The sequence below is a fragment of the Rhinoderma darwinii genome, unplaced genomic scaffold (assembly GCF_050947455.1).
Source record: "Rhinoderma darwinii isolate aRhiDar2 unplaced genomic scaffold, aRhiDar2.hap1 Scaffold_980, whole genome shotgun sequence".
NCBI lineage: Eukaryota > Metazoa > Chordata > Amphibia > Anura > Rhinodermatidae > Rhinoderma > Rhinoderma darwinii.
This window is the reverse complement of record NW_027464554.1, coordinates 1-25,741: the sequence shown is the minus strand read 5'-3', so window position 1 is coordinate 25,741 and position 25,741 is coordinate 1. Positions and strand designations below refer to the sequence as shown.

The following is a 25,741-nucleotide window of genomic DNA, read 5'->3' as shown; positions in this document are numbered from 1 at the left end:
ATGCTTTAATCCATAGTCCTTTTTAATCGATTGTGAAACAAAATCTAAACGACATAACAAAAAGTCAACCGCACCACGGATTCCCAGACAGTCTCCCACACTGGTACTAGCGAGGCCTTAAGCTGTGTAACTTCTGCGATCTGACGAGAGCAGGCACATTCAGCTTAGAATGGCCATTGACGTTAAATGCTTTAATCCATAGTCCTATTTAATCTATTGTGAAACAAAATCTAAACGATATAGTAAAAAGTCAACCGCACCACGGATTCCCAGACAGTCTGCCACACTGGTACTAGCGAGGCCTTAAGCTGTGTAACTTCTGAGATCTGACGAGAGCAGGAACATTCAGCTTAGAATGGCCATTGACATTAAATGCTTTAATCCATAGTCCTTTTTAATCGATTGTGAAACAAAATCTAAACGACATAATAAAAAGTCAACCGCACCACGGATTCCCAGACAGTTTCCCACACTAGTACTAGCGAGGCCTTAAGCTGTGTAACTTCTGCGATCTGACGAGAGCAGGTACATTCAGCTTAGAATGGCCATTGACATTAAATGCTTTAATCCATAGTCCTTTTTAATCGATTGTGAAAGAAAATCTAAACGACATAATAAAAAGTCAACCGCACCACGGATTCCCAGACAGTCTCCCACACTGGTACTAGCGAGGCCTTAAGCTGTGTAACTTCTACGATCTGACGAGAGCAGACACATTCAGCTTAGAATGGCCATTGACATTAAATGCTTTAATCCATAGTCCTTTTTAATCGATTGTGAAACAAAATCTAAACGACATAATAAAAAGTCAAACGCACCACGGATTCCCAGACAGTCTCCCACACCGGTACAAGCGAGGCCTTAAGCTGTGTAACTTCTGCGATCTGACGAGAGCAGGGACATTCAGCTTAGAATGGCCATCAACATTTAATGTTTTAATCCATAGTCCTTTTTAATCGATTGTGAAACAAAATCTAAACGACATAATAAAAATTCAACCGCACCACGGATTCCCAGACAGTCTCCCACACTGGTACTAGCGAGGCCTTAAGCTGTGTAACTTCTGCGATCTGACGAGAGCAGGCACATTCAGCTTAGAATGGCCATTGACGTTAAATGCTTTAATCCATAGTCCTATTTAATCTATTGTGAAACAAAATCTAAACGACATAATAAAAAGTCAACCGCACTACGGATTCCCAGACAGTCTCCCACACTGGTACTAGCGAGGCCTTAAGCTGTGTAACTTCTGCGATCTGACGAGAGCAGGCACATTCAGCTTAGAATGGCCATTGACATTAAAAGCCTTAATCCATAGTCCTATTTAATCTATTGTGAAACAAAATCTAAACAACATAATAAAAAGTCAACCGCACCACGGATTCCCAGACAGTCTCCCACAATGGTACTAGCGAGGCCTTAAGCTGTGTAACTTCTGCGATCTGACGAGAGCAGGGACATTCAGCTTAGAATGGCCATTGACATTAAATGCTTTAATCCATAGTCCTTTTTAATCGATTGTGAAACAAAATCTAAACGACATAATAAAAAGTCAACCGCACCACGGATTCCCAGACAGTCTCCCACACTGGTACCAGTGAGGCGTTAAGCTGTGTAACTTCTGCGATCTAACGAGAGCAGGAACATTCAGCTTAGAATGGCCATTGACATTAAATGCTTTAATCCATAGTCCTTTTTAATCGATTGTGAAACAAAATCTAAACGACATAATAAAAAGTCAACCGCACCACGGATTCCCAGACAGTCTCACACACTGGTACTAGCGAGGCCTTAAGCTGTGTAACTTCTGCGTTCTGACGAGAGCAAGCACATTCAGCTTGGAATGGCCATTGACGTTAAATGCTTTAATCTATAGTCCTATTTAATCTATTGTGAAACAAAATCTAAACGACATAATAAAAATTCAACCGCACCACGGATTCCCAGACAGTCTCCCACACTGGTACTAGCGAGGCCTTAAGCTGTGTAACTTCTGCGATCTGACGAGAAAGGCACATTCAGCTTAGAATGGCCATTGACATTAAATGCTTTAATCCATAGTCCTTTTTAATCGATTGTGAAACAAAATCTAAACGACATAATAAAAAGTCAACCGCACCACGGATTCCCAGACAGTCTCCCACACTGGTACAAGCGAGGCCTTAAGCTGTGTAACTTTTGCGATCTGACGAGAGCAGGGACATTCAGCTTAGAATGGCCATTGACATTAAATGCTTTAATCCATAGTCCTTTTTAATCGATTGTGAAACAAAATCTAAACGACATAATAAAAGTTCAACCGCACCACGGATTCCCAGACAGTCTCCCACACTGGTACTAGCGAGGCCTTAAGCTGTGTAACTTCTGCGTTCTGACGAGAGCAGGCACATTCAGCTTAGAATGGCCAATGACGTTAAATGCTTTAATCCATAGTCCTATTTAATCTATTGTGAAACAAAATCTAAACGACATAATAAAAAGTCAACCGCACCACGGATTCCCAGACAGTCTCACACACTGGTACTAGCGAGGCCTTAAGCTGTGTAACTTCTGCGTTCTGACGAGAGCAGGCACATTCAGCTTGGAATGGCCATTGACGTTAAATGCTTTAATCCATAGTCCTATTTAATCTATTGTGAAACAAAATCTAAACGACATAATAAAAATTCAACCGCACCACGGATTCCCAGACAGTCTCCCACACTGGTACTAGCGAGGCCTTAAGCTGTGTAACTTCTGCGATCTGACAAGAAAGGCACATTCAGCTTAGAATGGCCATTGACATTAAATGCTTTAATCCATAGTCCTTTTTAATCGATTGTGAAACAAAATCTAAACGACATAATAAAAAGTCAACCGCACCACAGATTCACAGACAGTCTCCCACACTGGTACTAGCGAGGCCTTAAGCTGTGTAACTTCTGCAATCTGACGAGAGCAGGCACATTCAGCTTAGAATGGCCATTGACATTAAATGCTTTAATCCATAGTCCTTTTTAATCGATTGTGAAACAAAATCTAAACGACATAATAAAAAGTCAAGCGCACCACGGATTCCCAGACAGTCTCCCACACTGGTACTAGCGAGGCCTTAAGCTGTGTAACTTCTGCGATCTGACAAGAGCAGGGACATTCAGCTTAGAATGGCCATTGACTTTAAATGCTTTAATCCATAGTCCTTTTTAATCGATTGTGAAACAAAATCTAAACGACATAATAAAAATTCAACCGCACCACGGATTCCCAGACAGTCTCCCACACTGGTACTAGCGAGGCCTTAAGCTGTGTAACTTCTGAGATCTGACGAGAGCAGGCACATTCAGCTTAGAATGGCCATTGACATTAAATGCTTTAATCCATAGTCCTTTTTAATCGATTGTGAAAGAAAATCTAAACGACATAATAAAAAGTCAACCGCACCACGGATTCCCAGACAGTCTCCCACACTGGTACTAGCGAGGCCATAAGCTGTGTAACTTCTGCGATCTGCCGAGAGCAGGGACATTCAGCTTAGAATGGCCATTGACATTAAATGCTTTAATCCATAGTCCTTTTTAATCGATTGTAAAACAAAATCTAAACGACATAATAAAAATTCAACCGCACCACGGATTCCCAGACAGTCTCCCAAACTGGTACTAGCGAGGCATTAAGCTGTGTAACTTCTGCGATCTAACGAGAGCAGGCACATTCAGCTTAGAATGGCCATTGACATTAAAAGCCTTAATCCATAGTCCTATTTAATCTATTGTGAAACAAAATCTAAACAACATAATAAAAAGTCAACCGCACCACGGATTCCCAGACAGTCTCTCACACTGGTACTAGCGAGGCCTTAAGCTGTGTAACTTCTGCGATCTGACGAGAGCAGGGACATTCAGCTTAGAATGGCCATTGACATTAAATGCTTTAATCCATAGTCCTTTTTTATCGATTGTGAAACAAAATCGAAACGGCATAATAAAAATTCAACCGCACCACGGATTCCCAGACAGTCTCCCACACTGGTACTAGCGAGGCCTTAAGCTGCGTAACTTCTGCGATCTGACGAGAGCAGGCACATTCAGCTTAGAATGGCCATTGACATTAAATGCTTTAATCCATAGTCCTTTTTAATCGATTGTGAAACAAAATCTAAACGACATAATAAAAATCCAACCGCACCACGGATTCCCAGACAGTCTCCCACACTGGTACTAGCGAGGCCTTAAGCTGTGTAACTTCTGCGATCTGACGAGAGCAGGCACATTCAGCTTAGAATGGCCATTGACGTTAAATGCTTTAATCCATAGTCCTATTTAATCTAATGTGAAACAAAATCTAAACGACATAATAAAAAGTCAACCGCACCACGGATTCCCAGACAGTCTCCCACACTGGTACTAGCGAGGCGTTAAGCTGTGTAACTTCTGCGATCTAACGAGAGCAGGCACATTCAGCTTAGAATGGCCATTGACATTAAATGCTTTAATCCATAGTCCTTTTTAATCGATTGTGAAACAAAATCTAAACGACATAATAAAAAGTCAACCGCACCACGGATTCCCAGACAGTCTCCCACACTGGTACTAGCGAGGCCTTAAGCTGTGTAACTTCTGCGATCTGACGAGAGCAGGCACATTCAGCTTAGAATGGCCATTGACATTAAAAGCCTTAATCCATAGTCCTATTTAATCTATTGTGAAACAAAATCTAAACAACATAATAAAAAGTCAACCGCACCACGGATTCCCAGACAGTCTCCCACACTGGTACTAGCGAGGCCTTAAGCTGTGTAACTTCTGAGATCTGACGAGAGCAGGGACATTCAGCTTAGAATGGCCATTGACATTAAATGCTTTAATCCATAGTCCTTTTTAATCGATTGTGAAACAAAATCTAAACGACATAATAAAAATTCAACCGCACCACGGATTCCCAGACAGTCTCCCACACTGGTACTAGCGAGGCCTTAAGCTGTGTAACTTCTGCGATCTGACGAGAGCAGGCACATTCAGCTTAGAATGGCCATTGACGTTAAATGCTTTAATCCATAGTCCTATTTAATCTATTGTGAAACAAAATCTAAACGACATAATAAAAAGTCAACCGCACCACGGATTCCCAGACAGTCTCCCACACTGGTACTAGCGAGGAGTTAAGCTGTGTAACTTCTGCGATCTAACGAGAGAAGGCACATTCAGCTTAGAATGGCCATTGACATTAAATGCTTTAATCCATAGTCCTTTTTAATCGATTGTGAAACAAAATCTAAACGACATAATAACAAGTCAACCGCACCACGAATTCCCAGACAGTCTCCCACACTGGTACTAGCGAGGCCTTAAGCTGTGTAACTTCTGCGATATGACGAGAGCAGGCACATTCAGCTTAGAATGGCCATTGACATTAAATGCTTTAATCCATAGTCCTTTTTAATCGATTGTGAAACAAAATCTAAACGACATAATAAAAATTCAACCGCACCACGGATTCCCAGACAGTCTCCCAAACTGGTACTAGCGAGGCGATAAGCTGTGTAACTTCTGCGATCTAACGAGAGCAGGCACATTCAGCTTAGAATGGCCATTGACATTAAACGCTTTAATCCATAGTCCTTTTTAATCGATTGTGAAACAAAATCTAAACGACATGATAAATAGTCAACCGCACCAAGGATTCCCAGACAGTCTCCCACACCGGTACTAGCCAGGCCTTAAGCTTTGTAAGTTCTGCGATCGGACGAGAGCAGGCACATTCAGCTTAGAATGGCCATTGACATTAAAAGCCTTAATCCATAGTCCTATTTAATCTATTGTGAAACAAAATCTAAACAACATAATAAAAAGTCAACCGCCCCACGGATTCCCAGACAGTCTCCCACACTGGTACTAGCGAGGCTTCAAGCTGCGTAACTTCTGCGATCTGACGAGAGCAGGCACATTCAGCTTAGAATGGCCATTGACATTAAATGCTTTAATCCATAGTCCTTTTTAATCGATTGTGAAACAAAATCTAAACGACATAATAAAAATCCAACCGCACCACGGATTCCCAGACAGTCTCCCACACTGGTACTAGCGAGGCCTTAAGGTGTGTAACTTCTGCGATCTGACGAGAGCAGGCACATTCAGCTTAGAATGGCCATTGACGTTAAATGCTTTAATCCATAGTCCTATTTAATCTATTGTGAAACAAAATCTAAACGACATAATAAAAAGTCAACCGCACCACGGATTCCCAGACAGTCTCCCACACTGGTACTAGCGAGGCGTTAAGCTGTGTAACTTCTGCGATCTAACGAGAGTAGGCACATTCAGCTTAGAATGGCCATTGACATTAAATGCTTTAATCCATAGTCCTTTTTAATCGATTGTGAAACAAAATCTAAACGACATAATAAAAAGTCAACCGCACCACGGATTCCCAGACAGTCTCCCACACTGGTACTAGCGAGGCCTTAAGCTGTGTAACTTCTGCGATCTGACGAGAGCAGGCACATTCAGCTTAGAATGGCCATTGACATTAAAAGCCTTAATCCATAGTCCTATTTAATCTATTGTGAAACAAAATCTAAACAACATAATAAAAATTCAACCGCACCACGGATTCCCAGACAGTCTCCCACACTGGTACTAGCGAGGCCTTAAGCTGTGTAACTTCTGCGTTCTGACGAGAGCAGGAACATTCAGCTTAGAATGGCCATTGACGTTAAATGCTTTAATCCATAGTCCTATTTAATCTATTGTGAAACAAAATCTAAACGACATAATAAAAAGTCAACCGCACCACGGATTCCCAGACAGTCTCCCACACTGGTACTAGCGAGGCCTTAAGCTGTGTAACTTCTGCGATATGACGAGAGCAGGCACATTCAGCTTAGAACGGCCATTGACATTAAATGCTTTAATCCATAGTCCTTTTTAATCGATTGTGAAACAAAATCTAAACGACATAATAAAAATTCAACCGCACCACGGATTCCCAGACAGTCTCCCACACTGGTACTAGCGAGGCCTTAAGCTGTGTAACTTCTGCGTTCTGACGAGAGCAGGAACATTCAGCTTAGAATGGCCATTGACTTTAAATGCTTTAATCCATAGTCCTATTTAATCTATTGTGAAACAAAATCTAAATGACATAATAAAAAGTCAACCGCACCACGGATTCCCAGACAGTCTCCCACACTGGTACTAGCGAGGCCTTAAGCTGTGTAACTTCTGCGATCTGACGAGAGCAGGCACATTCAGCTTAGAATGGCCATTGACATTAAATGCTTTAATCCATAGTCCTTTTTAATCGATTGTGAAACAAAATCTAAACGACATAATAAAAAGTCAACCGCACCACGGATTCCCAGACAGTCTCCCACACTGGTACTAGCGAGGCCTTAAGCTGTGTAACTTCTGCGATATGACGAGAGCAGGCACATTCAGCTTAGAATGGCCATTGACATTAAATGCTTTAATCCATAGTCCTTTTTAATCGATTGTGAAACAAAATCTAAACGACATAATAAAAAGTCAACCGCACCACGGATTCCCAGACAGTCTCCCACACTGGTACTAGCGAGGCCTTAAGCTGTGTAACTTCTGCGATATGACGAGAGCAGGCACATTCAGCTTAGAATGGCCATTGACATTAAATGCTTTAATCCATAGTCCTTTTTAATCGATTGTGAAACAAAATCTAAACGACATAATAAAAATTCAACCGCACCACGGATTCCCAGACAGTCTCCCACACTGGTACTAGCGAGGCCTTAAGCTGTGTAACTTCTGCGTTCTGACGAGAGCAGGAACATTCAGCTTAGAATGGCCATTGACGTTAAATGCTTTAATCCATAGTCCTATTTAATCTATTGTGAAACAAAATCTAAACGACATAATAAAAAGTCAACCGCACCACGGATGCCCAGACAGTCTCCCACACTGGTACTAGCGAGGCATTAAGCTGTGTAACTTCTGCGATCTGACGAGAGCAGGCACATACAGCTTAGAATGGCCATTGACATTAAATGCTTTAATCCATAGTTCTTTTTAATCGATTGTGAAACAAAATCTAAACGACATAATAAAAATTCAACCGCACCACGGATTCCCAGAAAGTCTCCCACACTGGTACTAGCGAGGCCTTAAGCTGTGTAACTTCTGCGATCTGACGAGAGCAGGCACATTCAGCTTAGAATGGCCATTGACGTTAAATGCTTTAATCCATAGTCCTATTTAATCTATTGTGAAACAAAATCTAAACGACATAATAAAAAGTCAACCGCACCACGGATTCCCAGACAGTCTCCCACACTGGTACTAGCGAGGCCTTAAGCTGTGTAACTTCTGAGATCTGACGAGAGCAGGCACATTCTGCTTAGAATGGCCATTGACATTAAATGCTTTAATCCATAGTCCTTTTTAATCGATTGTGAAAGAAAATCTAAACGACATAATAAAAAGGCAACCGCACCACGGATTCCCAGACAGTCTCCCACACTGGTACTAGCGAGGCCATAAGCTGTGTAACTTCTGCAATCTGCCGAGAGCAGGGACATTCAGCTTAGAATGGCCATTGACATTAAATGCTTTAATCCATAGTCCTTTTTAATCGATTGTAAAACAAAATCTAAACGACATAATAAAAATTCAACCGCACCACGGATTCCCAGACAGTCTCCCAAACTGGTACTAGCGAGGCATTAAGCTGTGTAACTTCTGCGATCTAACGAGAGCAGGCACATTCAGCTTAGAATGGCCATTGACATTAAACGCTTTAATCCATAGTCCTTTTTAATCGATTGTGAAACAAAATCTAAACGACATAATAAATAGTCAACCGCACCAAGGATTCCCAGACAGTCTCCCACACTGGTACTAGCAAGGCCTTAAGCTTTGTAAGTTCTGCGATCTGACGAGAGCAGGCACATTCAGCTTAGAATGGCCATTGACATTAAAAGCCTTAATCCATAGTCCTATTTAATCTATTGTGAAACAAAATCTAAACAACATAATAAAAAGTCAACCGCACCACGGATTCCCAGACAGTCTCCCACACTGGTACTAGCGAGGCCTTAAGCTGTGTAACTTCTGCGATCTGACGAGAGCAGGGACATTCAGCTTAGAATGGCCATTGACATTAAATGCTTTAATCCATAGTCCTTTTTTATCGATTGTGAAACAAAATCGAAACGGCATAATAAAAATTCAACCGCACCACGGATTCCCAGACAGTCTCCCACACTGGTACTAGCGAGGCCTTAAGCTGCGTAACTTCTGCGATCTGACGAGAGCAGGCACATTCAGCTTAGAATGGCCATTGACATTAAATGCTTTAATCCATAGTCCTTTTTAATCGATTGTGAAACAAAATCTAAACGACATAATAAAAATCCAACCGCACCACGGATTCCCAGACAGTCTCCCACACTGGTACTAGCGAGGCCTTAAGCTGTGTAACTTCTGCGATCTGACGAGAGCAGGCACATTCAGCTTAGAATGGCCATTGACGTTAAATGCTTTAATCCATAGTCCTATTTAATCTATTGTGAAACAAAATCTAAACGACATAATAAAATGTCAACCGCACCACGGATTCCCAGACAGTCTCCCACACTGGTACTAGCGAGGCGTTAAGCTGTGTAACTTCTGCGATCTAACGAGAGCAGGCACATTCAGCTTAGAATGGCCATTGACATTAAATGCTTTAATCCATAGTCCTTTTTAATCGATTGTGAAACAAAATCTAAACGACATAATAAAAAGTCAACCGCACCACGGATTCCCAGACAGTCTCCCACACTGGTACTAGCGAGGCCTTAAGCTGTGTAACTTCTGCGATCTGACGAGAGCAGGCACATTCAGCTTAGAATGGCCATTGACATTAAAAGCCTTAATCCATAGTCCTATTTAATCTATTGTGAAACAAAATCTAAACAACATAATAAAAAGTCAACCGCACCACGGATTCCCAGACAGTCTCCCACACTGGTACTAGCGAGGCCTTAAGCTGTGTAACTTCTGAGATCTGACGAGAGCAGGGACATTCAGCTTAGAATGGCCATTGACATTAAATGCTTTAATCCATAGTCCTTTTTAATCGATTGTGAAACAAAATCTAAACGACATAATAAAAATTCAACCGCACCACGGATTCCCAGACAGTCTCCCACACTGGTACTAGCGAGGCCTTAAGCTGTGTAACTTCTGCGATCTGACGAGAGCAGGCACATTCAGCTTAGAATGGCCATTGACGTTAAATGCTTTAATCCATAGTCCTATTTAATCTATTGTGAAACAAAATCTAAACGACATAATAAAAAGTCAACCGCACCACGGATTCCCAGACAGTCTCCCACACTGGTACTAGCGAGGAGTTAAGCTGTGTAACTTCTGCGATCTAACGAGAGAAGGCACATTCAGCTTAGAATGGCCATTGACATTAAATGCTTTAATCCATAGTCCTTTTTAATCGATTGTGAAACAAAATCTAAACGACATAATAACAAGTCAACCGCACCACGAATTCCCAGACAGTCTCCCACACTGGTACTAGCGAGGCCTTAAGCTGTGTAACTTCTGCGATCTGACGAGAGCAGGCACATTCAGCTTAGAATGGCCATTGACATTAAATGCTTTAATCCATAGTCCTTTTTAATCGATTGTGAAACAAAATCTAAACGACATAATAAAAATTCAACCGCACCACGGATTCCCAGACAGTCTCCCAAACTGGTACTAGCGAGGCGATAAGCTGTGTAACTTCTGCGATCTAACGAGAGCAGGCACATTCAGCTTAGGATGGCCATTGACATTAAACGCTTTAATCCATAGTCCTTTTTAATCGATTGTGAAACAAAATCTAAACGACATAATAAATAGTCAACCGCACCAAGGATTCCCAGACAGTCTCCCACACCGGTACTAGCCAGGCCTTAAGCTTTGTAAGTTCTGCGATCGGACGAGAGCAGGCACATTCAGCTTAGAATGGCCATTGACATTAAAAGCCTTAATCCATAGTCCTATTTAATCTATTGTGAAACAAAATCTAAACAACATAATAAAAAGTCAACCGCCCCACGGATTCCCAGACAGTCTCCCACACTGGTACTAGCGAGGCTTCAAGCTGCGTAACTTCTGCGATCTGACGAGAGCAGGCACATTCAGCTTAGAATGGCCATTGACATTAAATGCTTTAATCCATAGTCCTTTTTAATCGATTGTGAAACAAAATCTAAACGACATAATAAAAATCCAACCGCACCACGGATTCCCAGACAGTCTCCCACACTGGTACTAGCGAGGCCTTAAGCTGTGTAACTTCTGCGATCTGACGAGAGCAGGCACATTCAGCTTAGAATGGCCATTGACATTAAAAGCCTTAATCCATAGTCCTATTTAATCTATTGTGAAACAAAATCTAAACAACATAATAAAAATTCAACCGCACCACGGATTCCCAGACAGTCTCCCACACTGGTACTAGCGAGGCCTTAAGCTGTGTAACTTCTGCGTTCTGATGAGAGCAGGAACATTCAGCTTAGAATGGCCATTGACGTTAAATGCTTTAATCCATAGTCCTATTTAATCTATTGTGAAACAAAATCTAAACGACATAATAAAAAGTCAACCGCACCACGGATTCCCAGACAGTCTCCCACACTGGTACTAGCGAGGCCTTAAGCTGTGTAACTTCTGCGATCTGACGAGAGCAGGCACATTCAGCTTAGAATGGCCATTGACATTAAATGCTTTAATCCATAGTCCTTTTTAATCGATTGTGAAACAAAATCTAAACGACATAATAAAAAGTCAACCGCAACACGGATTCCCAGACAGTCTCCCACACTGGTACTAGCGAGGCCTTAAGCTGTGTAACTTCTGCGATATGACGAGAGCAGGCACATTCAGCTTAGAATGGCCATTGACATTAAATGCTTTAATCCATAGTCCTTTTTAATCGATTGTGAAACAAAATCTAAACGACATAATAAAAATTCAACCGCACCACGGATTCCCAGACAGTCTCCCACACAGGTACTAGCGAGGCCTTAAGCTGTGTAACTTCTGCGTTCTGACGAGAGCAGGAACATTCAGCTTAGAATGGCCATTGACGTTAAATGCTTTAATCCATAGTCCTATTTAATCTATTGTGAAACAAAATCTAAATGACATAATAAAAAGTCAACCGCACCACGGATTCCCAGACAGTCTCCCACACTGGTACTAGCGAGGCCTTAAGCTGTGTAACTTCTGCGATCTGACGAGAGCAGGCACATTCAGCTTAGAATGGCCATTGACATTAAATGCTTTAATCCATAGTCCTTTTTAATCGATTGTGAAACAAAATCTAAACGACATAATAAAAAGTCAACCGCACCACGGATTCCCAGACAGTCTCCCACACTGGTACTAGCGAGGCCTTAAGCTGTGTAACTTCTGCGATATGACGAGAGCAGGCACATTCAGCTTAGAATGGCCATTGACATTAAATGCTTTAATCCATAGTCCTTTTTAATCGATTGTGAAACAAAATCTAAACGACATAATAAAAAGTCAACCGCACCACGGATTCCCAGACAGTCTCCCACACTGGTACTAGCGAGGCCTTAAGCTGTGTAACTTCTGCGATATGACGAGAGCAGGCACATTCAGCTTAGAATGGCCATTGACATTAAATGCTTTAATCCATAGTCCTTTTTAATCGATTGTGAAACAAAATCTAAACGACATAATAAAAATTCAACCGCACCACGGATTCCCAGACAGTCTCCCACACTGGTACTAGCGAGGCCTTAAGCTGTGTAACTTCTGCGTTCTGACGAGAGCAGGAACATTCAGCTTAGAATGGCCATTGACTTTAAATGCTTTAATCCATAGTCCTATTTAATCTATTGTGAAACAAAATCTAAACGACATAATAAGAAGTCAACCGCACCACGGATGCCCAGCCAGTCTCCCACACTGGTACTAGCGAGGCATTAAGCTGTGTAACTTCTGCGATCTGACGAGAGCAGGCACATACAGCTTAGAATGGCCATTGACATTAAATGCTTTAATCCATAGTTCTTTTTAATCGATTGTGAAACAAAATCTAAACGACATAATAAAAAGGCAACCGCACCACGGATTCCCAGACAGTCTCCCACACTGGTACTAGCGAGGCCTTAAGCTGTGTAACTTCTGCGATATGACGAGAGCAGGCACATTCAGCTTAGAATGGCCATTGACATTAAATGCTTTAATCCATAGTCCTTTTTAATCGATTGTGAAACAAAATCTAAACGACATAATAAAAAGTCAACCGCACCACGGATTCCCAGACAGTCTCCCACACTGGTACTAGCGAGGCCTTAAGCTGTGTAACTTCTGCGATCTGACGAGAGCAGGGACATTCAGCTTAGAATGGCCATTGACATTAAATGCTTTAATCCATAGTCCTTTTTAATCGATTGTGAAACAAAATCTAAACGACATAATAAAAATTCAACCGCACCACGGATTCCCAGACAGTCTCCCACACTGGTACTAGCGAGGCCTTAAGCTGTGTAACTTCTGCGATCTGACGAGAGCAGGCACATTCAGCTTAGAATGGCCATTGACGTTAAATGCTTTAATCCATAGTCCTATTTAATCTATTGTGAAACAAAATCTAAACGACATAATAAAAAGTCAACCGCACCACGGATTCCCAGACAGTCTCCCACACTGGTACTAGCGAGGCGTTAAGCTGTGTAACTTCTGCGATCTAACGAGAGAAGGCACATTCAGCTTAGAATGGCCATTGACATTAAATGCTTTAATCCATAGTCCTTTTTAATCGATTGTGAAACAAAATCTAAACGACATAATAAAAAGTCAACCGCACCACGAATTCCCAGACAGTCTCCCACACTGGTACTAGCGAGGCCTTAAGCTGTGTAACTTCTGCGATCTAACGAGAGCAGGCACATTCAGCTTAGAATGGCCATTGACATTAAATGCTTTAATCCATAGTCCTTTTTAATCGATTGTGAAACAAAATCTAAACGACATAATAAAAAGTAAACCGCACCACGGATTCCAAGACAGTCTCCCACACTGGTACTAGCGAGGCCTTAAGCTGTGTAACTTCTGCGATCTGACGAGAGCAGGCACATTCAGCTTAGAATGGCCATTGACATTAAATGCTTTAATCCATAGTCCTTTTTAATCGATTGTGAAACAAAATCTAAACGACATAATAAAAAGTCAACCGCACCACGGATTCCCAGACAGTCTCCCACACTGGTACTAGCGAGGCCTTAAGCTGTGTAACTTCTGCGATATGACGAGAGCAGGCACATTCAGCTTAGAATGGCCATTGACATTAAATGCTTTAATCCATAGTCCTTTTTAATCGATTGTGAAACAAAATCTAAACGACATAATAAAAAGTCAACCGCACCACGGATTCCCAGACAGTCTCCCACACTGGTACTAGCGAGGCCTTAAGCTGTGTAACTTCTGCGATATGACGAGAGCAGGCACATTCAGCTTAGAATGGCCATTGACATTAAATGCTTTAATCCATAGTCCTTTTTAATCGATTGTGAAACAAAATCTAAACGACATAATAAAAATTCAACCGCACCACGGATTCCCAGACAGTCTCCCACACTGGTACTAGCGAGGCCTTAAGCTGTGTAACTTCTGCGTTCTGACGAGAGCAGGAACATTCAGCTTAGAATGGCCATTGACGTTAAATGCTTTAATCCATAGTCCTATTTAATCTATTGTGAAACAAAATCTAAACGACATAATAAAAAGTCAACCGCACCACGGATGCCCAGCCAGTCTCCCACACTGGTACTAGCGAGGCATTAAGCTGTGTAACTTCTGCGATCTGACGAGAGCAGGCACATACAGCTTAGAATGGCCATTGACATTAAATGCTTTAATCCATAGTTCTTTTTAATCGATTGTGAAACAAAATCTAAACGACATAATAAAAAGGCAACCGCACCACGGATTCCCAGACAGTCTCCCACACTGGTACTAGCGAGGCCTTAAGCTGTGTAACTTCTGCGATCTGACGAGAGCAGGGACATTCAGCTTAGAATGGCCATTGACATTAAATGCTTTAATCCATAGTCCTTTTTAATCGATTGTGAAACAAAATCTAAACGACATAATAAAAATTCAACCGCACCACGGATTCCCAGACAGTCTCCCACACTGGTACTAGCGAGGCCTTAAGCTGTGTAACTTCTGCGATCTGACGAGAGCAGGCACATTCAGCTTAGAATGGCCATTGACGTTAAATGCTTTAATCCATAGTCCTATTTAATCTATTGTGAAACAAAATCTAAACGACATAATAAAAAGTCAACCGCACCACGGATTCCCAGACAGTCTCCCACACTGGTACTAGCGAGGCGTTAAGCTGTGTAACTTCTGCGATCTAACGAGAGAAGGCACATTCAGCTTAGAATGGCCATTGACATTAAATGCTTTAATCCATAGTCCTTTTTAATCGATTGTGAAACAAAATCTAAACGACATAATAAAAAGTCAACCGCACCACGAATTCCCAGACAGTCTCCCACACTGGTACTAGCGAGGCCTTAAGCTGTGTAACTTCTGCGATCTAACGAGAGCAGGCACATTCAGCTTAGAATGGCCATTGACATTAAATGCTTTAATCCATAGTCCTTTTTAATCGATTGTGAAACAAAATCTAAACGACATAATAAAAAGTAAACCGCACCACGGATTCCAAGACAGTCTCCCACACTGGTACTAGCGAGGCCTTAAGCTGTGTAACTTCTGCGATCTGACGAGAGCAGGCACATTCAGCTTAGAATGGCCATTGACATTAAATGCTTTAATCCATAGTCCTTTTTAATCGATTGTGAAACAAAATCTAAACGACATAATAAAAAGTCAACCGCACCACGGATTCCCAGACAGTCTCCCACACTGGTACTAGCGAGGCCTTAAGCTGTGTAACTTCTGCGATATGACGAGAGCAGGCACATTCAGCTTAGAATGGCCATTGACATTAAATGCTTTAATCCATAGTCCTTTTTAATCGATTGTGAAACAAAATCTAAACGACATAATAAAAAGTCAACCGCACCACGGATTCCCAGACAGTCTCCCACACTGGTACTAGCGAGGCCTTAAGCTGTGTAACTTCTGCGATATGACGAGAGCAGGCACATTCAGCTTAGAATGGCCATTGACATTAAATGCTTTAATCCATAGTCCTTTTTAATCGATTGTGAAACAAAATCTAAACGACATAATAAAAATTCAACCGCACCACGGATTCCCAGACAGTCTCCCACACTGGTACTAGCGAGGCCTTAAGCTGTGTAACTTCTGCGTTCTGACGAGAGCAGGAACATTCAGCTTAGAATGGCCATTGACGTTAAATGCTTTAATCCATAGTCCTATTTAATCTATTGTGAAACAAAATCTAAACGACATAATAAAAAGTCAACCGCACCACGGATGCCCAGCCAGTCTCCCACACTGGTACTAGCGAGGCATTAAGCTGTGTAACTTCTGCGATCTGACGAGAGCAGGCACATACAGCTTAGAATGGCCATTGACATTAAATGCTTTAATCCATAGTTCTTTTTAATCGATTGTGAAACAAAATCTAAACGACATAATAAAAAGGCAACCGCACCACGGATTCCCAGACAGTCTCCCACACTGGTACTAGCGAGGCCTTAAGCTGTGTAACTTCTGCGATATGACGAGAGCAGGCACATTCAGCTTAGAATGGCCATTGACATTAAATGCTTTAATCCATAGTCCTTTTTAATCGATTGTGAAACAAAATCTAAACGACATAATAAAAAGTCAACCGCACCACGGATTCCCAGACAGTCTCCCACACTGGTACTAGCGAGGCCTTAAGCTGTGTAACTTCTGCGATCTGACGAGAGCAGGGACATTCAGCTTAGAATGGCCATTGACATTAAATGCTTTAATCCATAGTCCTTTTTAATCGATTGTGAAACAAAATCTAAACGACATAATAAAAATTCAACCGCACCACGGATTCCCAGACAGTCTCCCACACTGGTACTAGCGAGGCCTTAAGCTGTGTAACTTCTGCGATCTGACGAGAGCAGGCACATTCAGCTTAGAATGGCCATTGACGTTAAATGCTTTAATCCATAGTCCTATTTAATCTATTGTGAAACAAAATCTAAACGACATAATAAAAAGTCAACCGCACCACGGATTCCCAGACAGTCTCCCACACTGGTACTAGCGAGGCGTTAAGCTGTGTAACTTCTGCGATCTAACGAGAGAAGGCACATTCAGCTTAGAATGGCCATTGACATTAAATGCTTTAATCCATAGTCCTTTTTAATCGATTGTGAAACAAAATCTAAACGACATAATAAAAAGTCAACCGCACCACGAATTCCCAGACAGTCTCCCACACTGGTACTAGCGAGGCCTTAAGCTGTGTAACTTCTGCGATCTAACGAGAGCAGGCACATTCAGCTTAGAATGGCCATTGACATTAAATGCTTTAATCCATAGTCCTTTTTAATCGATTGTGAAACAAAATCTAAACGACATAATAAAAAGTAAACCGCACCACGGATTCCAAGACAGTCTCCCACACTGGTACTAGCGAGGCCTTAAGCTGTGTAACTTCTGCGATCTGACGAGAGCAGGCACATTCAGCTTAGAATGGCCATTGACATTAAATGCTTTAATCCATAGTCCTTTTTAATCGATTGTGAAACAAAATCTAAACGACATAATAAAAAGTCAACCGCACCACTGATTCCCAGACAGTCTCCCACACTGGTACTAGCGAGGCCTTAAGCTGTGTAACTTCTGCGATCTGACGAGAGCAGGCACATTCAGCTTAGAATGGCCATTGACATTAAATGCTTTAATCCATAGTCCTTTTTAATCGATTGTGAAACAAAATCTAAACGACATAATAAAAAGTCAACCGCACCACGGATTCTCAGACAGTCTCCCACACTGGTACTAGCGAGGCCTTAAGCTGTGTAACTTCTGCGATCTGATGAGAGCAGGGACATTCAGCTTAGAATGGCCATTGACATTAAATGCGTTAATCCATAGTCCTTTTTAATCGATTGTGAAACAAAATCTAAACGACATAATAAAAATTCAACTGCACCACGGATTCCCAGACAGTCTCCCACAATGGTACTAGCGAGGCCTAAAGCTGTGTAACTTCTGCGATCTGACGAGAGCAGGCACATTCAGCTTAGAATGGCCATTGACGTTAAATGCTTTAATCCATAGTCCTATTTAATCTATTGTGAAACAAAATCTAAACGACATAATAAAAAGTCAACCGCACCACGGATTCCCAGACAGTCTCCCACACTGGTACTAGTGAGGCCTTAAGCTGTGTAACTTCTGCGATCTGACGAGAGCAGGCACTTTCAGCTTAGAATGGCCATTGACATTAAAAGCCTTAATCCATAGTCCTATTTAATCTATTGTGAAACAAAATCTAAACAACATAATAAAAAGTCAACCGCACCACGGATTCCCAGACAGTCTCGCACACTGGTACTAGCGAGGCCTTAAGCTGTGTAACTTCTGCGATCTGACGAGAGCAGGGACATTCAGCTTAGAATGGCCATTGACATTAAATGCTTTAATCCATAGTCCTTTTTAATCGATTGTGAAACAAAATCTAAACGACATAATAAAAATTCAACCGGACCACGGATTCCCAGACAGTCTCCCACACTAGTACTAGCGAGGCCTTAAGCTGTGTAACTTCTGCGTTCTGACGAGAGCAGGCACATTCAGCTTAGAATGGCCATTGACGTTAAATGCTTTAATCCATAGTCCTATTTAATCTATTGTGAAACAAAATCTAAACGACATAATAAAAAGTCAACCTCACCACGGATTCCCAGACAGTCTCCCACTCTGGTACTAGCGAGGGCTTAAGCTGTGTAACTTCTGCGATCTGACGAGAGCAGGCACATTCAGCTTAGAATGGCCATTGACATTAAATGCTTTAATCCATAGTCCTTTTTAATCGATTGTGAAACAAAATCTAAACGACATAATAAAAAGTCAACCGCACCACGGATTCCCAGACAGTCTCCCACACTGGTACTAGCGAGGCCTTAAGCTGTGTAACTTCTGCGATCTGACGAGAGCAGGGATATTCATCTTAGAATGGCCATTGACATTAAATGTTTTAATCCATAGTCCTTTTTAATCGATTGTGAAACAAAATCTAAACGACATAATAAAAATTCAACCGCACCACGGATTCCCAAACAGTCTCCCACACTGGTACTAGCGAGGCCTTAAGCTGTGTAACTTCTGCGATCTGACGAGAGCAGGCACATTCAGCTTAGAATGGCCATTGACGTTAAATGCTTTAATCCATAGTCCTATTTAATCTATTGTGAAACAAAATCTAAACGACATAATAAAAAGTCAACCGCACCACGGATTCCCAGACAGTCTCCCACACTGGTACTAGCGAGGCGTTAAGCTGCGTAACTTCTGCGATCTAACAAGAGCAGGCACATTCAGCTTAGAATGGCCATTGACATTAAATGCTTTAATCCATAGTCCTTTTTAATCGATTGTGAAACAAAATCTAAACGACATAATAAAAAGTCAACCGCACCACGGATTCCCAGACAGTCTCCCACACTGGTACTAGCGAGGCCTTAAGTTGTGTAACTTCTGCGATCTGACGAGAGCAGGCACATTCAGCTTAGAATGGCCATGGACATTAAAAGCTTTAATCCATAGTCCTATTTAATCTATTGTGAAACAAAATCTAAACAACATAATAAAAAGTCAACCGCACCACGGATTCCCAGACAGTCTCCCACACTGGTACTAGCGAGGCCTTAAGCTGTGTAACTTCTGCGATCTGACGAGAGCAGGCACATTCAGCTTAGAATGGCCATTGACATTAAATGCTTTAATCCATAGTCCTTTTTAATCGATTGTGAAACAAAATCTAAACGACATAATAAAAAGTCAACCGCACCACGAATTCCCAGACAGTCTCCCACACTGGTACTAGCGAGGCCTTAAGCTGTGTAACTCCTGCGATCTGACGAGAGCAGGGACATTCAGCTTAGAATGGCCATTGACATTAAATGCTTTAATCCATAGTCCTTTTTAATCGATTGTGAAACAAAATCTAAACGACATAATAAAAAGTCAACCGCACCACGGATTCCCAGACAGTCTCCCACACTGGTACTAGCGAGGCGTTAAGCTGTGCAACTTCTGCGATCTAACGAGAGCAGGCACATCCAGCTTAGAATGGCCATTGACATTAAATGTTTCAATCCATAGTCCTTTTTAATCGATTGTGAAACAAAATCTAAACGACATAATAAAAAGTCAACCGCACCACGGATTCCCAGACAGTCTCCCACACAGGTACTAGCGAGGCCTTAAGCTGTGTAACTTCTGCGATCTGACGAGAGCAGGCACATCCAGCTTAGAATGGCCATTGACTTTAAATGCTTTAATCCATAGTCCTTTTTAATCGATTATGAAACAAAATCTAAACGACATAATAAAAAGTCAACCGCACCACGGATTCCCAGACAGTCTCCCACACTGGTACTAGCGAGGCCTTAAGCTGTGTAACTTCTGCGATCTGACGAGAGCAGGGACATTCAGCTTAGAATGGCCATTGACATTAAATGCTTTAATCCATAGTCCTTTTTAATCGATTGTGAAACAAAATCTAAACGACATAATAAAAATTCAACCGCACCACGGATTCCCAGACAGTCTACCACACTGGTACTAGCGAGGCCTTAAGCTGTGTAACTTCTGCGTTCTGACGAGAGCAGGCACATTCAGCATAGAATGGCCATTGACGTTAAATGCTTTAATCCATAGTCCTATTTAATCTATTGTGAAACAAAATCTAAACGACATAATAAAAAGTCAACCGCACCACGGATTCCCAGACAGTCTCCCACACTGGTACTAGCGAGGCGTTAAGCTGCGTAACTTCTGCGATCTAACGAGAGCAGGCACATTCAGCTTAGAATGGCCATTGACATTAAATGCTTTAATCCATAGTCCTTTTTAATCGATTGTGAAACAAAATCTAAACGACATAATAAAAAGTCAACCGCACCACGGATTCCCAGACAGTCTCCCACACTGGTACTAGCGAGGCCTTAAGCTGTGTAACTTCTGCGATCTGACGAGAGCAGGCACATTCAGCTTAGAATGGCCATTGACATTAAAAGCCTTAATCCATAGTCCTATTTAATCTATTGTGAAACAAAATCTAAACAACATAATAAAAAGTCAACCGCACCACGGATTCCCAGACAGTCTCCCACACTGGTACTAGCGAGGCCTTAAGCTGTGTAACTTCTGCGATCTGACGAGAGCAGGGACTTTCAGCTTAGAATGGCCATTGACATTAAATGCTTTAATCCATTGTCCTTTTTAATCGATTGTGAAACAAAATCTAAACGACATAATAAAAAGTCAACCGCACCACGGATTCCCAGACAGTCTCCCACACTGGTACTAGCGAGGCCTTAAGCTGTGTAACTTCTGCGATCTGACGAGAGCAGGCACATTCAGCTTAGAATGGCCATTGACGTTAAATGTTTTAATCCATAGTCCTATTTAATCTATTGTGAAACAAAATCTAAACGACATAATAAAAAGTCAACCGCACCACGGATTCCCAGACAGTCTCCCACACTGGTACTAGCGAGGCGTTAAGCTGTGTAACTTCTGCGATCTAACGAGAGCAGGCACATCCAGCTTAGAATGGCCATTGACATTAAATGCTTTAATCCATAGTCCTTTTTAATCGATTGTGAAACAAAATCTAAACGACATAATAAAAAGTCAACCGCACCACGGATTCCCAGACAGTCTCCCACACTGGTACTAGCGAGGCCTTAAGCTGTGTAACTTCTGCGATCTGACGAGAGCAGGCACATTCAGCTTAGAATGGCCATTGACATTAAAAGCCTTAATCCATAGTCCTATTTAATCTATTGTGAAACAAAATCTAAACAACATAATAAAAAGTCAACCGCACCACGGATTCCCAGACAGTCTCCCACACTGGTACTAGCGAGGCCTTAAGCTGTGTAACTTCTGCGATCTGACGAGAGCAGGGACTTTCAGCTTAGAATGGCCATTGACATTAAATGCTTTAATCCATAGTCCTTTTTAATCGATTGTGAAACAAAATCTAAACGACATAATAAAAAGTCAACCGCACCACGGATTCCCAGACAGTCTCCCACACTGGTAATAGCGAGGCCTTAAGCTGTGTAACTTCTGCGATCTGACGAGAGCAGGCACATTCAGCTTAGAATGGCCATTGACGTTAAATGCTTTAATCCATAGTCCTATTTAATCTATTGTGAAACAAAATCTAAACGACATAATAAAAAGTCAACCGCACCACGGATTCCCAGACAGTCTCCCACACTGGTACTAGCGAGGCCTTAAGCTGTGTAACTTCTGCGATCTGACGAGAGCAGGCACATTCAGCTTAGAATGGCCATTGACATTAAAAGCCTTAATCCATAGTCCTATTTAATCTATTGTGAAACAAAATCTAAACAACATAATAAAAAGTCAACCGCACCACGGATTCCCAGACAGTCTCCCACACTGGTACTAGCGAGGCCTTAAGCTGTGTAACTTCCGCGATCTGACGAGAGCAGGGACTTTCAGCTTAGAATGGCAATTGCCATTAAATGCTTTAATCCATAGTCCTTTTTAATCGATTGTGAAACAAAATCTAAACGACATAATAAAAATGCAACCGCACCACGGATTCCCAGACAGTCTCCCACACTGGTACTAGCGAGGCTTTAAGCTGTGTACCTTCTGCGTTCTGACGAGAGCAGGCACATTCAGCTTAGAATGGCCATTGACGTGAAATGCTTTAATCCATAGTCCTATTTAATCTATTGTGAAACAAAATCTAAACGACATAATAAAAAGTCAACCGCACCACGGATTCCCAGACAGTCTCCCACACTGGTACTAGCGAGGCCTTAAGCTGTGTAACTTCTGCGATCTGACGAGAGCAGGGACATTCAGCTTAGAATGGCCATTGACATTAAATGCATTAATCCATAGTCCTTTTTAATCGATTGTGAAACAAAATCTAAACGACATAATAAAAATTCAACCGCAACACGGATTCCCAGACAGTCTCCCACACTGGTACCAGCGAGGCCTTAAGCTGTGTAACTTCTGCGTTCTGACGAGAGCAGGCACATTCAGCTTAGAATGGCCATTGACGTTAAATGCTTTAATCCATAGTCCTATTTAATCTATTGTGAAACATAATCTAAACGACATAATAAAAAGTCAACCTCACCACGGATTCCCAGACAGTCTCCCACACTGGTACTAGCGAGGCCTTAAGCTGTGTAACTTCTGGGATCTGACGAGAGCAGGCACATTCAGCTTAGAATGGCCATTGACATTAAATGCTTTAATCCATAGTCCTTTTTAATCGATTGTGAAACAAAATCTAAACGACATAATAAAAAGTCAACGGCACCACGGATTCCCAGACAGTCTCCCACACTGGTACTAGCGAGGCCTTAAGCTGTGTAACTTCTGCGATCTGACGAGAGCAGGGACATTCAGCTTAGAATGGCCATTGACATTAAATGCTTTAATCCATAGTCCTTTTTAATCGATTGTGAAACAAAATCTAAACGACATAATAAAAAGTCAACGGCACCACGGATTCCCAGACAGTCTCCCACACTGGTACTAGCGAGGCGTTAAGCTGTGTAACTTCTGCGATCTAACGAGAGCAGGCACATCCAGCTTAGAATGGCCATTGACATTAAATGTTTTAATCCATAGTCCTTTTTAATCGATTGTGAAACAAAATCTAAACGACATAATAAAAAGTCAACCGCACCACGGATTCCCAGACAGTCTCCCACACAGGTACTAGCGAGGCCTTAAGCTGTGTAACTTCTGCGATCTGACAAGAGCAGGCACATCCAGCTTAGAATGGCCATTGACACTAAATGATTTAATCCATAGTCCTTTTTAATCGATTATGAAACAAAATCTAAACGACATAATAAAAAGTCAACCGCACCACGGATTCCCAGACAGTCTCCCACACTGGTACTAGCGAGGCCTTAAGCTGTGTAACTTCTGCGATCTGACGAGAGCAGGGACATTCAGCTTAGAATGGCCATTGACATTAAATGCTTTAATCCATAGTCCTTTTTAATCGATTGTGAAACAAAATCTAAACGACATAATAAAAATTCAACCGCACCACGGATTCCCAGACAGTCTACCACACTGGTACTAGCGAGGCCTTAAGCTGTGTAACTTCTGCGTTCTGACGAGAGCAGGCACATTCAGCTTAGAACGGCCATTGACGTTAAATGCTTTAATCCATAGTCCTATTTAATCTATTGTGAAACAAAATCTAAACGACATAATAAAAAGTCAACCGCACCACGGATTCCCAGACAGTCTCCCACACTGGTACTAGCGAGGCCTTAAGCTGTGTAACTTCTGCGATCTGACGAAAGCAGGCACATTCAGCTTAGAATGGCCATAGACATTAGATGCTTTAATCCATAGTCATTTTTAATCGATTGTGAAACAAAATCTAAACGACATAATAAAAAGTCAACCGCACCACGGATTCCCAGACAGTCTCCCACACTGGTACTAGCGAGACCTTAAGCTGTGTAACTTCTGCGATCTGACGAGAGCAGGGACATTCAGCTTAGAATGGCCATTGACATTAAATGCTTTAATCCATAGTCCTTTTTAATCGATTGTGAAACAAAATCTAAACGACATAATAAAAATTCAACCGCACCACGGATTCCCAGACAGTCTCCCACACTGGTACTAGCGAGGCCTTAAGCTGTGTAACTTCTGCGATCTGACGAGAGCAGGCACATTCAGCTTAGAATGGCCATTGACGTTAAATGCTTTAATCCATAGTCCTATTTAATCTATTGTGAAACAAAATCTAAATGACATAATAAAAAGTCAACCGCACCACGGATTCCCAGACAGTCTCCCACACTGGTACTAGCGAGGCGTTAAGCTGCGTAACTTCTGCGATCTAACGAGAGCAGGCACATTCAGCTTAGAATGGCCATTGACATTAAATGCTTTAATCCATAGTCCTTTTTAATCGATTGTGAAACAAAATCTAAACGACATAATAAAAAGTCAACCGCACCACGGATTCCCAGACAGTCTCCCACACTGGTACTAGCGAGGTCTTAAGCTGTGTAACTTCTGCGATCTGACTAGAGCAGGCACATTCAGCTTAGAATGGCCATTGACATTAAAAGCCTTAATCCATAGTCCTATTTAATCTATTGTGAAACAAAATCTAAACAACATAATAAAAAGTTAACCGCACCACGCATTCCCAGACAGTCTCCCACACTGGTACTAGCGAGGCCTTAAGCTGTGTAACTTCTGCGATCTGACGAGAGCAGGCACATTCAGCTTAGAATGGCCATTGACATTAAATGCTTTAATCCATAGTCCTTTTTAATCGATTGTGAAACAAAATCTAAACGACATAATAAAAAGTCAACCGCACCACGGATTCCCAGACAGTCTCCCACACTGGTACTAGCGAGGACTTAAGCTGTGTAACTCCTGCGATCTGACGAGAGCAGGGACATTCAGCTTAGAATGGCTATTGACATTAAATGCTTTAATCCATAGTCCTTTTTAATCGATTGTGAAACAAAATCTAAACGACATAATAAAAAGTCAACCGCACC

At 41.9% G+C, this 25,741-nt stretch overlaps 121 pseudogenes; all 121 read right to left on the bottom strand.

The window, feature by feature from the left end:
- Positions 1-62: 62 nt before the first annotated feature.
- LOC142734826 (5S ribosomal RNA) lies at positions 63-181 on the bottom strand (annotated as a pseudogene).
- A 67-nt stretch (positions 182-248) lies between these two features.
- On the bottom strand, positions 249-367 carry LOC142734712 (5S ribosomal RNA; annotated as a pseudogene).
- A 67-nt stretch (positions 368-434) lies between these two features.
- Positions 435-553, bottom strand: LOC142734531 (5S ribosomal RNA; annotated as a pseudogene).
- Positions 554-620: 67 nt separating this feature from the next.
- On the bottom strand, positions 621-739 carry LOC142734661 (5S ribosomal RNA; annotated as a pseudogene).
- Positions 740-806: 67 nt separating this feature from the next.
- LOC142734797 (5S ribosomal RNA) lies at positions 807-925 on the bottom strand (annotated as a pseudogene).
- A 67-nt stretch (positions 926-992) lies between these two features.
- Positions 993-1,111, bottom strand: LOC142734546 (5S ribosomal RNA; annotated as a pseudogene).
- A 67-nt stretch (positions 1,112-1,178) lies between these two features.
- On the bottom strand, positions 1,179-1,297 carry LOC142734584 (5S ribosomal RNA; annotated as a pseudogene).
- A 67-nt stretch (positions 1,298-1,364) lies between these two features.
- Positions 1,365-1,483, bottom strand: LOC142734495 (5S ribosomal RNA; annotated as a pseudogene).
- A 67-nt stretch (positions 1,484-1,550) lies between these two features.
- On the bottom strand, positions 1,551-1,669 carry LOC142734820 (5S ribosomal RNA; annotated as a pseudogene).
- A 67-nt stretch (positions 1,670-1,736) lies between these two features.
- Positions 1,737-1,855, bottom strand: LOC142734785 (5S ribosomal RNA; annotated as a pseudogene).
- A 252-nt stretch (positions 1,856-2,107) lies between these two features.
- Positions 2,108-2,226, bottom strand: LOC142734659 (5S ribosomal RNA; annotated as a pseudogene).
- Positions 2,227-2,293: 67 nt separating this feature from the next.
- On the bottom strand, positions 2,294-2,412 carry LOC142734605 (5S ribosomal RNA; annotated as a pseudogene).
- A 67-nt stretch (positions 2,413-2,479) lies between these two features.
- LOC142734709 (5S ribosomal RNA) lies at positions 2,480-2,598 on the bottom strand (annotated as a pseudogene).
- A 252-nt stretch (positions 2,599-2,850) lies between these two features.
- Positions 2,851-2,969, bottom strand: LOC142734749 (5S ribosomal RNA; annotated as a pseudogene).
- Positions 2,970-3,036: 67 nt separating this feature from the next.
- LOC142734765 (5S ribosomal RNA) lies at positions 3,037-3,155 on the bottom strand (annotated as a pseudogene).
- A 67-nt stretch (positions 3,156-3,222) lies between these two features.
- LOC142734676 (5S ribosomal RNA) lies at positions 3,223-3,341 on the bottom strand (annotated as a pseudogene).
- Positions 3,342-3,408: 67 nt separating this feature from the next.
- On the bottom strand, positions 3,409-3,527 carry LOC142734762 (5S ribosomal RNA; annotated as a pseudogene).
- Positions 3,528-3,594: 67 nt separating this feature from the next.
- Positions 3,595-3,713, bottom strand: LOC142734822 (5S ribosomal RNA; annotated as a pseudogene).
- A 67-nt stretch (positions 3,714-3,780) lies between these two features.
- LOC142734649 (5S ribosomal RNA) lies at positions 3,781-3,899 on the bottom strand (annotated as a pseudogene).
- Positions 3,900-3,966: 67 nt separating this feature from the next.
- On the bottom strand, positions 3,967-4,085 carry LOC142734492 (5S ribosomal RNA; annotated as a pseudogene).
- Positions 4,086-4,152: 67 nt separating this feature from the next.
- LOC142734601 (5S ribosomal RNA) lies at positions 4,153-4,271 on the bottom strand (annotated as a pseudogene).
- Positions 4,272-4,338: 67 nt separating this feature from the next.
- Positions 4,339-4,457, bottom strand: LOC142734681 (5S ribosomal RNA; annotated as a pseudogene).
- A 67-nt stretch (positions 4,458-4,524) lies between these two features.
- Positions 4,525-4,643, bottom strand: LOC142734824 (5S ribosomal RNA; annotated as a pseudogene).
- A 67-nt stretch (positions 4,644-4,710) lies between these two features.
- On the bottom strand, positions 4,711-4,829 carry LOC142734608 (5S ribosomal RNA; annotated as a pseudogene).
- A 67-nt stretch (positions 4,830-4,896) lies between these two features.
- Positions 4,897-5,015, bottom strand: LOC142734545 (5S ribosomal RNA; annotated as a pseudogene).
- A 253-nt stretch (positions 5,016-5,268) lies between these two features.
- Positions 5,269-5,387, bottom strand: LOC142734663 (5S ribosomal RNA; annotated as a pseudogene).
- A 253-nt stretch (positions 5,388-5,640) lies between these two features.
- LOC142734723 (5S ribosomal RNA) lies at positions 5,641-5,759 on the bottom strand (annotated as a pseudogene).
- Positions 5,760-5,826: 67 nt separating this feature from the next.
- Positions 5,827-5,945, bottom strand: LOC142734715 (5S ribosomal RNA; annotated as a pseudogene).
- Positions 5,946-6,012: 67 nt separating this feature from the next.
- On the bottom strand, positions 6,013-6,131 carry LOC142734734 (5S ribosomal RNA; annotated as a pseudogene).
- Positions 6,132-6,384: 253 nt separating this feature from the next.
- On the bottom strand, positions 6,385-6,503 carry LOC142734812 (5S ribosomal RNA; annotated as a pseudogene).
- A 67-nt stretch (positions 6,504-6,570) lies between these two features.
- Positions 6,571-6,689, bottom strand: LOC142734505 (5S ribosomal RNA; annotated as a pseudogene).
- Positions 6,690-6,756: 67 nt separating this feature from the next.
- Positions 6,757-6,875, bottom strand: LOC142734803 (5S ribosomal RNA; annotated as a pseudogene).
- Positions 6,876-6,942: 67 nt separating this feature from the next.
- Positions 6,943-7,061, bottom strand: LOC142734504 (5S ribosomal RNA; annotated as a pseudogene).
- Positions 7,062-7,128: 67 nt separating this feature from the next.
- On the bottom strand, positions 7,129-7,247 carry LOC142734641 (5S ribosomal RNA; annotated as a pseudogene).
- Positions 7,248-7,314: 67 nt separating this feature from the next.
- Positions 7,315-7,433, bottom strand: LOC142734688 (5S ribosomal RNA; annotated as a pseudogene).
- A 67-nt stretch (positions 7,434-7,500) lies between these two features.
- LOC142734696 (5S ribosomal RNA) lies at positions 7,501-7,619 on the bottom strand (annotated as a pseudogene).
- A 67-nt stretch (positions 7,620-7,686) lies between these two features.
- Positions 7,687-7,805, bottom strand: LOC142734503 (5S ribosomal RNA; annotated as a pseudogene).
- Positions 7,806-7,872: 67 nt separating this feature from the next.
- On the bottom strand, positions 7,873-7,991 carry LOC142734819 (5S ribosomal RNA; annotated as a pseudogene).
- Positions 7,992-8,058: 67 nt separating this feature from the next.
- Positions 8,059-8,177, bottom strand: LOC142734516 (5S ribosomal RNA; annotated as a pseudogene).
- Positions 8,178-8,244: 67 nt separating this feature from the next.
- Positions 8,245-8,363, bottom strand: LOC142734700 (5S ribosomal RNA; annotated as a pseudogene).
- A 253-nt stretch (positions 8,364-8,616) lies between these two features.
- Positions 8,617-8,735, bottom strand: LOC142734821 (5S ribosomal RNA; annotated as a pseudogene).
- Positions 8,736-8,802: 67 nt separating this feature from the next.
- Positions 8,803-8,921, bottom strand: LOC142734808 (5S ribosomal RNA; annotated as a pseudogene).
- Positions 8,922-8,988: 67 nt separating this feature from the next.
- Positions 8,989-9,107, bottom strand: LOC142734468 (5S ribosomal RNA; annotated as a pseudogene).
- A 67-nt stretch (positions 9,108-9,174) lies between these two features.
- LOC142734491 (5S ribosomal RNA) lies at positions 9,175-9,293 on the bottom strand (annotated as a pseudogene).
- A 67-nt stretch (positions 9,294-9,360) lies between these two features.
- On the bottom strand, positions 9,361-9,479 carry LOC142734600 (5S ribosomal RNA; annotated as a pseudogene).
- A 67-nt stretch (positions 9,480-9,546) lies between these two features.
- Positions 9,547-9,665, bottom strand: LOC142734724 (5S ribosomal RNA; annotated as a pseudogene).
- A 67-nt stretch (positions 9,666-9,732) lies between these two features.
- Positions 9,733-9,851, bottom strand: LOC142734799 (5S ribosomal RNA; annotated as a pseudogene).
- Positions 9,852-9,918: 67 nt separating this feature from the next.
- On the bottom strand, positions 9,919-10,037 carry LOC142734606 (5S ribosomal RNA; annotated as a pseudogene).
- Positions 10,038-10,104: 67 nt separating this feature from the next.
- On the bottom strand, positions 10,105-10,223 carry LOC142734544 (5S ribosomal RNA; annotated as a pseudogene).
- A 253-nt stretch (positions 10,224-10,476) lies between these two features.
- Positions 10,477-10,595, bottom strand: LOC142734518 (5S ribosomal RNA; annotated as a pseudogene).
- Positions 10,596-10,848: 253 nt separating this feature from the next.
- Positions 10,849-10,967, bottom strand: LOC142734722 (5S ribosomal RNA; annotated as a pseudogene).
- A 67-nt stretch (positions 10,968-11,034) lies between these two features.
- On the bottom strand, positions 11,035-11,153 carry LOC142734713 (5S ribosomal RNA; annotated as a pseudogene).
- Positions 11,154-11,220: 67 nt separating this feature from the next.
- On the bottom strand, positions 11,221-11,339 carry LOC142734599 (5S ribosomal RNA; annotated as a pseudogene).
- Positions 11,340-11,406: 67 nt separating this feature from the next.
- Positions 11,407-11,525, bottom strand: LOC142734461 (5S ribosomal RNA; annotated as a pseudogene).
- A 67-nt stretch (positions 11,526-11,592) lies between these two features.
- LOC142734787 (5S ribosomal RNA) lies at positions 11,593-11,711 on the bottom strand (annotated as a pseudogene).
- A 253-nt stretch (positions 11,712-11,964) lies between these two features.
- LOC142734521 (5S ribosomal RNA) lies at positions 11,965-12,083 on the bottom strand (annotated as a pseudogene).
- Positions 12,084-12,150: 67 nt separating this feature from the next.
- Positions 12,151-12,269, bottom strand: LOC142734628 (5S ribosomal RNA; annotated as a pseudogene).
- Positions 12,270-12,336: 67 nt separating this feature from the next.
- Positions 12,337-12,455, bottom strand: LOC142734687 (5S ribosomal RNA; annotated as a pseudogene).
- Positions 12,456-12,522: 67 nt separating this feature from the next.
- On the bottom strand, positions 12,523-12,641 carry LOC142734694 (5S ribosomal RNA; annotated as a pseudogene).
- A 67-nt stretch (positions 12,642-12,708) lies between these two features.
- Positions 12,709-12,827, bottom strand: LOC142734502 (5S ribosomal RNA; annotated as a pseudogene).
- Positions 12,828-13,080: 253 nt separating this feature from the next.
- LOC142734788 (5S ribosomal RNA) lies at positions 13,081-13,199 on the bottom strand (annotated as a pseudogene).
- A 67-nt stretch (positions 13,200-13,266) lies between these two features.
- Positions 13,267-13,385, bottom strand: LOC142734467 (5S ribosomal RNA; annotated as a pseudogene).
- Positions 13,386-13,452: 67 nt separating this feature from the next.
- LOC142734542 (5S ribosomal RNA) lies at positions 13,453-13,571 on the bottom strand (annotated as a pseudogene).
- Positions 13,572-13,824: 253 nt separating this feature from the next.
- LOC142734450 (5S ribosomal RNA) lies at positions 13,825-13,943 on the bottom strand (annotated as a pseudogene).
- A 67-nt stretch (positions 13,944-14,010) lies between these two features.
- LOC142734637 (5S ribosomal RNA) lies at positions 14,011-14,129 on the bottom strand (annotated as a pseudogene).
- A 67-nt stretch (positions 14,130-14,196) lies between these two features.
- LOC142734693 (5S ribosomal RNA) lies at positions 14,197-14,315 on the bottom strand (annotated as a pseudogene).
- A 67-nt stretch (positions 14,316-14,382) lies between these two features.
- Positions 14,383-14,501, bottom strand: LOC142734692 (5S ribosomal RNA; annotated as a pseudogene).
- A 67-nt stretch (positions 14,502-14,568) lies between these two features.
- Positions 14,569-14,687, bottom strand: LOC142734500 (5S ribosomal RNA; annotated as a pseudogene).
- Positions 14,688-14,940: 253 nt separating this feature from the next.
- Positions 14,941-15,059, bottom strand: LOC142734562 (5S ribosomal RNA; annotated as a pseudogene).
- Positions 15,060-15,126: 67 nt separating this feature from the next.
- Positions 15,127-15,245, bottom strand: LOC142734540 (5S ribosomal RNA; annotated as a pseudogene).
- Positions 15,246-15,498: 253 nt separating this feature from the next.
- LOC142734448 (5S ribosomal RNA) lies at positions 15,499-15,617 on the bottom strand (annotated as a pseudogene).
- Positions 15,618-15,684: 67 nt separating this feature from the next.
- On the bottom strand, positions 15,685-15,803 carry LOC142734639 (5S ribosomal RNA; annotated as a pseudogene).
- Positions 15,804-15,870: 67 nt separating this feature from the next.
- Positions 15,871-15,989, bottom strand: LOC142734691 (5S ribosomal RNA; annotated as a pseudogene).
- A 67-nt stretch (positions 15,990-16,056) lies between these two features.
- On the bottom strand, positions 16,057-16,175 carry LOC142734689 (5S ribosomal RNA; annotated as a pseudogene).
- A 67-nt stretch (positions 16,176-16,242) lies between these two features.
- Positions 16,243-16,361, bottom strand: LOC142734501 (5S ribosomal RNA; annotated as a pseudogene).
- Positions 16,362-16,614: 253 nt separating this feature from the next.
- LOC142734786 (5S ribosomal RNA) lies at positions 16,615-16,733 on the bottom strand (annotated as a pseudogene).
- A 67-nt stretch (positions 16,734-16,800) lies between these two features.
- Positions 16,801-16,919, bottom strand: LOC142734466 (5S ribosomal RNA; annotated as a pseudogene).
- A 67-nt stretch (positions 16,920-16,986) lies between these two features.
- On the bottom strand, positions 16,987-17,105 carry LOC142734539 (5S ribosomal RNA; annotated as a pseudogene).
- Positions 17,106-17,358: 253 nt separating this feature from the next.
- LOC142734449 (5S ribosomal RNA) lies at positions 17,359-17,477 on the bottom strand (annotated as a pseudogene).
- Positions 17,478-17,544: 67 nt separating this feature from the next.
- LOC142734638 (5S ribosomal RNA) lies at positions 17,545-17,663 on the bottom strand (annotated as a pseudogene).
- Positions 17,664-17,730: 67 nt separating this feature from the next.
- On the bottom strand, positions 17,731-17,849 carry LOC142734515 (5S ribosomal RNA; annotated as a pseudogene).
- A 67-nt stretch (positions 17,850-17,916) lies between these two features.
- LOC142734522 (5S ribosomal RNA) lies at positions 17,917-18,035 on the bottom strand (annotated as a pseudogene).
- A 67-nt stretch (positions 18,036-18,102) lies between these two features.
- Positions 18,103-18,221, bottom strand: LOC142734578 (5S ribosomal RNA; annotated as a pseudogene).
- A 67-nt stretch (positions 18,222-18,288) lies between these two features.
- Positions 18,289-18,407, bottom strand: LOC142734604 (5S ribosomal RNA; annotated as a pseudogene).
- Positions 18,408-18,474: 67 nt separating this feature from the next.
- Positions 18,475-18,593, bottom strand: LOC142734710 (5S ribosomal RNA; annotated as a pseudogene).
- Positions 18,594-18,660: 67 nt separating this feature from the next.
- On the bottom strand, positions 18,661-18,779 carry LOC142734667 (5S ribosomal RNA; annotated as a pseudogene).
- Positions 18,780-18,846: 67 nt separating this feature from the next.
- Positions 18,847-18,965, bottom strand: LOC142734725 (5S ribosomal RNA; annotated as a pseudogene).
- A 67-nt stretch (positions 18,966-19,032) lies between these two features.
- Positions 19,033-19,151, bottom strand: LOC142734613 (5S ribosomal RNA; annotated as a pseudogene).
- A 67-nt stretch (positions 19,152-19,218) lies between these two features.
- Positions 19,219-19,337, bottom strand: LOC142734582 (5S ribosomal RNA; annotated as a pseudogene).
- Positions 19,338-19,404: 67 nt separating this feature from the next.
- LOC142734777 (5S ribosomal RNA) lies at positions 19,405-19,523 on the bottom strand (annotated as a pseudogene).
- Positions 19,524-19,590: 67 nt separating this feature from the next.
- LOC142734668 (5S ribosomal RNA) lies at positions 19,591-19,709 on the bottom strand (annotated as a pseudogene).
- A 67-nt stretch (positions 19,710-19,776) lies between these two features.
- On the bottom strand, positions 19,777-19,895 carry LOC142734616 (5S ribosomal RNA; annotated as a pseudogene).
- Positions 19,896-19,962: 67 nt separating this feature from the next.
- LOC142734554 (5S ribosomal RNA) lies at positions 19,963-20,081 on the bottom strand (annotated as a pseudogene).
- Positions 20,082-20,334: 253 nt separating this feature from the next.
- Positions 20,335-20,453, bottom strand: LOC142734451 (5S ribosomal RNA; annotated as a pseudogene).
- Positions 20,454-20,520: 67 nt separating this feature from the next.
- On the bottom strand, positions 20,521-20,639 carry LOC142734465 (5S ribosomal RNA; annotated as a pseudogene).
- Positions 20,640-20,706: 67 nt separating this feature from the next.
- On the bottom strand, positions 20,707-20,825 carry LOC142734735 (5S ribosomal RNA; annotated as a pseudogene).
- Positions 20,826-20,892: 67 nt separating this feature from the next.
- On the bottom strand, positions 20,893-21,011 carry LOC142734625 (5S ribosomal RNA; annotated as a pseudogene).
- Positions 21,012-21,078: 67 nt separating this feature from the next.
- Positions 21,079-21,197, bottom strand: LOC142734775 (5S ribosomal RNA; annotated as a pseudogene).
- A 67-nt stretch (positions 21,198-21,264) lies between these two features.
- Positions 21,265-21,383, bottom strand: LOC142734445 (5S ribosomal RNA; annotated as a pseudogene).
- A 67-nt stretch (positions 21,384-21,450) lies between these two features.
- Positions 21,451-21,569, bottom strand: LOC142734763 (5S ribosomal RNA; annotated as a pseudogene).
- Positions 21,570-21,636: 67 nt separating this feature from the next.
- Positions 21,637-21,755, bottom strand: LOC142734698 (5S ribosomal RNA; annotated as a pseudogene).
- A 67-nt stretch (positions 21,756-21,822) lies between these two features.
- Positions 21,823-21,941, bottom strand: LOC142734751 (5S ribosomal RNA; annotated as a pseudogene).
- A 67-nt stretch (positions 21,942-22,008) lies between these two features.
- On the bottom strand, positions 22,009-22,127 carry LOC142734444 (5S ribosomal RNA; annotated as a pseudogene).
- Positions 22,128-22,194: 67 nt separating this feature from the next.
- Positions 22,195-22,313, bottom strand: LOC142734595 (5S ribosomal RNA; annotated as a pseudogene).
- A 67-nt stretch (positions 22,314-22,380) lies between these two features.
- Positions 22,381-22,499, bottom strand: LOC142734738 (5S ribosomal RNA; annotated as a pseudogene).
- Positions 22,500-22,566: 67 nt separating this feature from the next.
- On the bottom strand, positions 22,567-22,685 carry LOC142734583 (5S ribosomal RNA; annotated as a pseudogene).
- A 253-nt stretch (positions 22,686-22,938) lies between these two features.
- Positions 22,939-23,057, bottom strand: LOC142734463 (5S ribosomal RNA; annotated as a pseudogene).
- A 67-nt stretch (positions 23,058-23,124) lies between these two features.
- Positions 23,125-23,243, bottom strand: LOC142734818 (5S ribosomal RNA; annotated as a pseudogene).
- Positions 23,244-23,310: 67 nt separating this feature from the next.
- On the bottom strand, positions 23,311-23,429 carry LOC142734756 (5S ribosomal RNA; annotated as a pseudogene).
- Positions 23,430-23,496: 67 nt separating this feature from the next.
- Positions 23,497-23,615, bottom strand: LOC142734561 (5S ribosomal RNA; annotated as a pseudogene).
- Positions 23,616-23,682: 67 nt separating this feature from the next.
- LOC142734510 (5S ribosomal RNA) lies at positions 23,683-23,801 on the bottom strand (annotated as a pseudogene).
- Positions 23,802-23,868: 67 nt separating this feature from the next.
- Positions 23,869-23,987, bottom strand: LOC142734597 (5S ribosomal RNA; annotated as a pseudogene).
- Positions 23,988-24,054: 67 nt separating this feature from the next.
- LOC142734462 (5S ribosomal RNA) lies at positions 24,055-24,173 on the bottom strand (annotated as a pseudogene).
- A 67-nt stretch (positions 24,174-24,240) lies between these two features.
- LOC142734732 (5S ribosomal RNA) lies at positions 24,241-24,359 on the bottom strand (annotated as a pseudogene).
- A 67-nt stretch (positions 24,360-24,426) lies between these two features.
- Positions 24,427-24,545, bottom strand: LOC142734609 (5S ribosomal RNA; annotated as a pseudogene).
- A 67-nt stretch (positions 24,546-24,612) lies between these two features.
- On the bottom strand, positions 24,613-24,731 carry LOC142734587 (5S ribosomal RNA; annotated as a pseudogene).
- A 67-nt stretch (positions 24,732-24,798) lies between these two features.
- On the bottom strand, positions 24,799-24,917 carry LOC142734538 (5S ribosomal RNA; annotated as a pseudogene).
- A 67-nt stretch (positions 24,918-24,984) lies between these two features.
- LOC142734624 (5S ribosomal RNA) lies at positions 24,985-25,103 on the bottom strand (annotated as a pseudogene).
- A 67-nt stretch (positions 25,104-25,170) lies between these two features.
- On the bottom strand, positions 25,171-25,289 carry LOC142734675 (5S ribosomal RNA; annotated as a pseudogene).
- A 67-nt stretch (positions 25,290-25,356) lies between these two features.
- On the bottom strand, positions 25,357-25,475 carry LOC142734579 (5S ribosomal RNA; annotated as a pseudogene).
- A 67-nt stretch (positions 25,476-25,542) lies between these two features.
- LOC142734733 (5S ribosomal RNA) lies at positions 25,543-25,661 on the bottom strand (annotated as a pseudogene).
- Between the last annotated feature and the right edge of the window lie 80 nt (positions 25,662-25,741).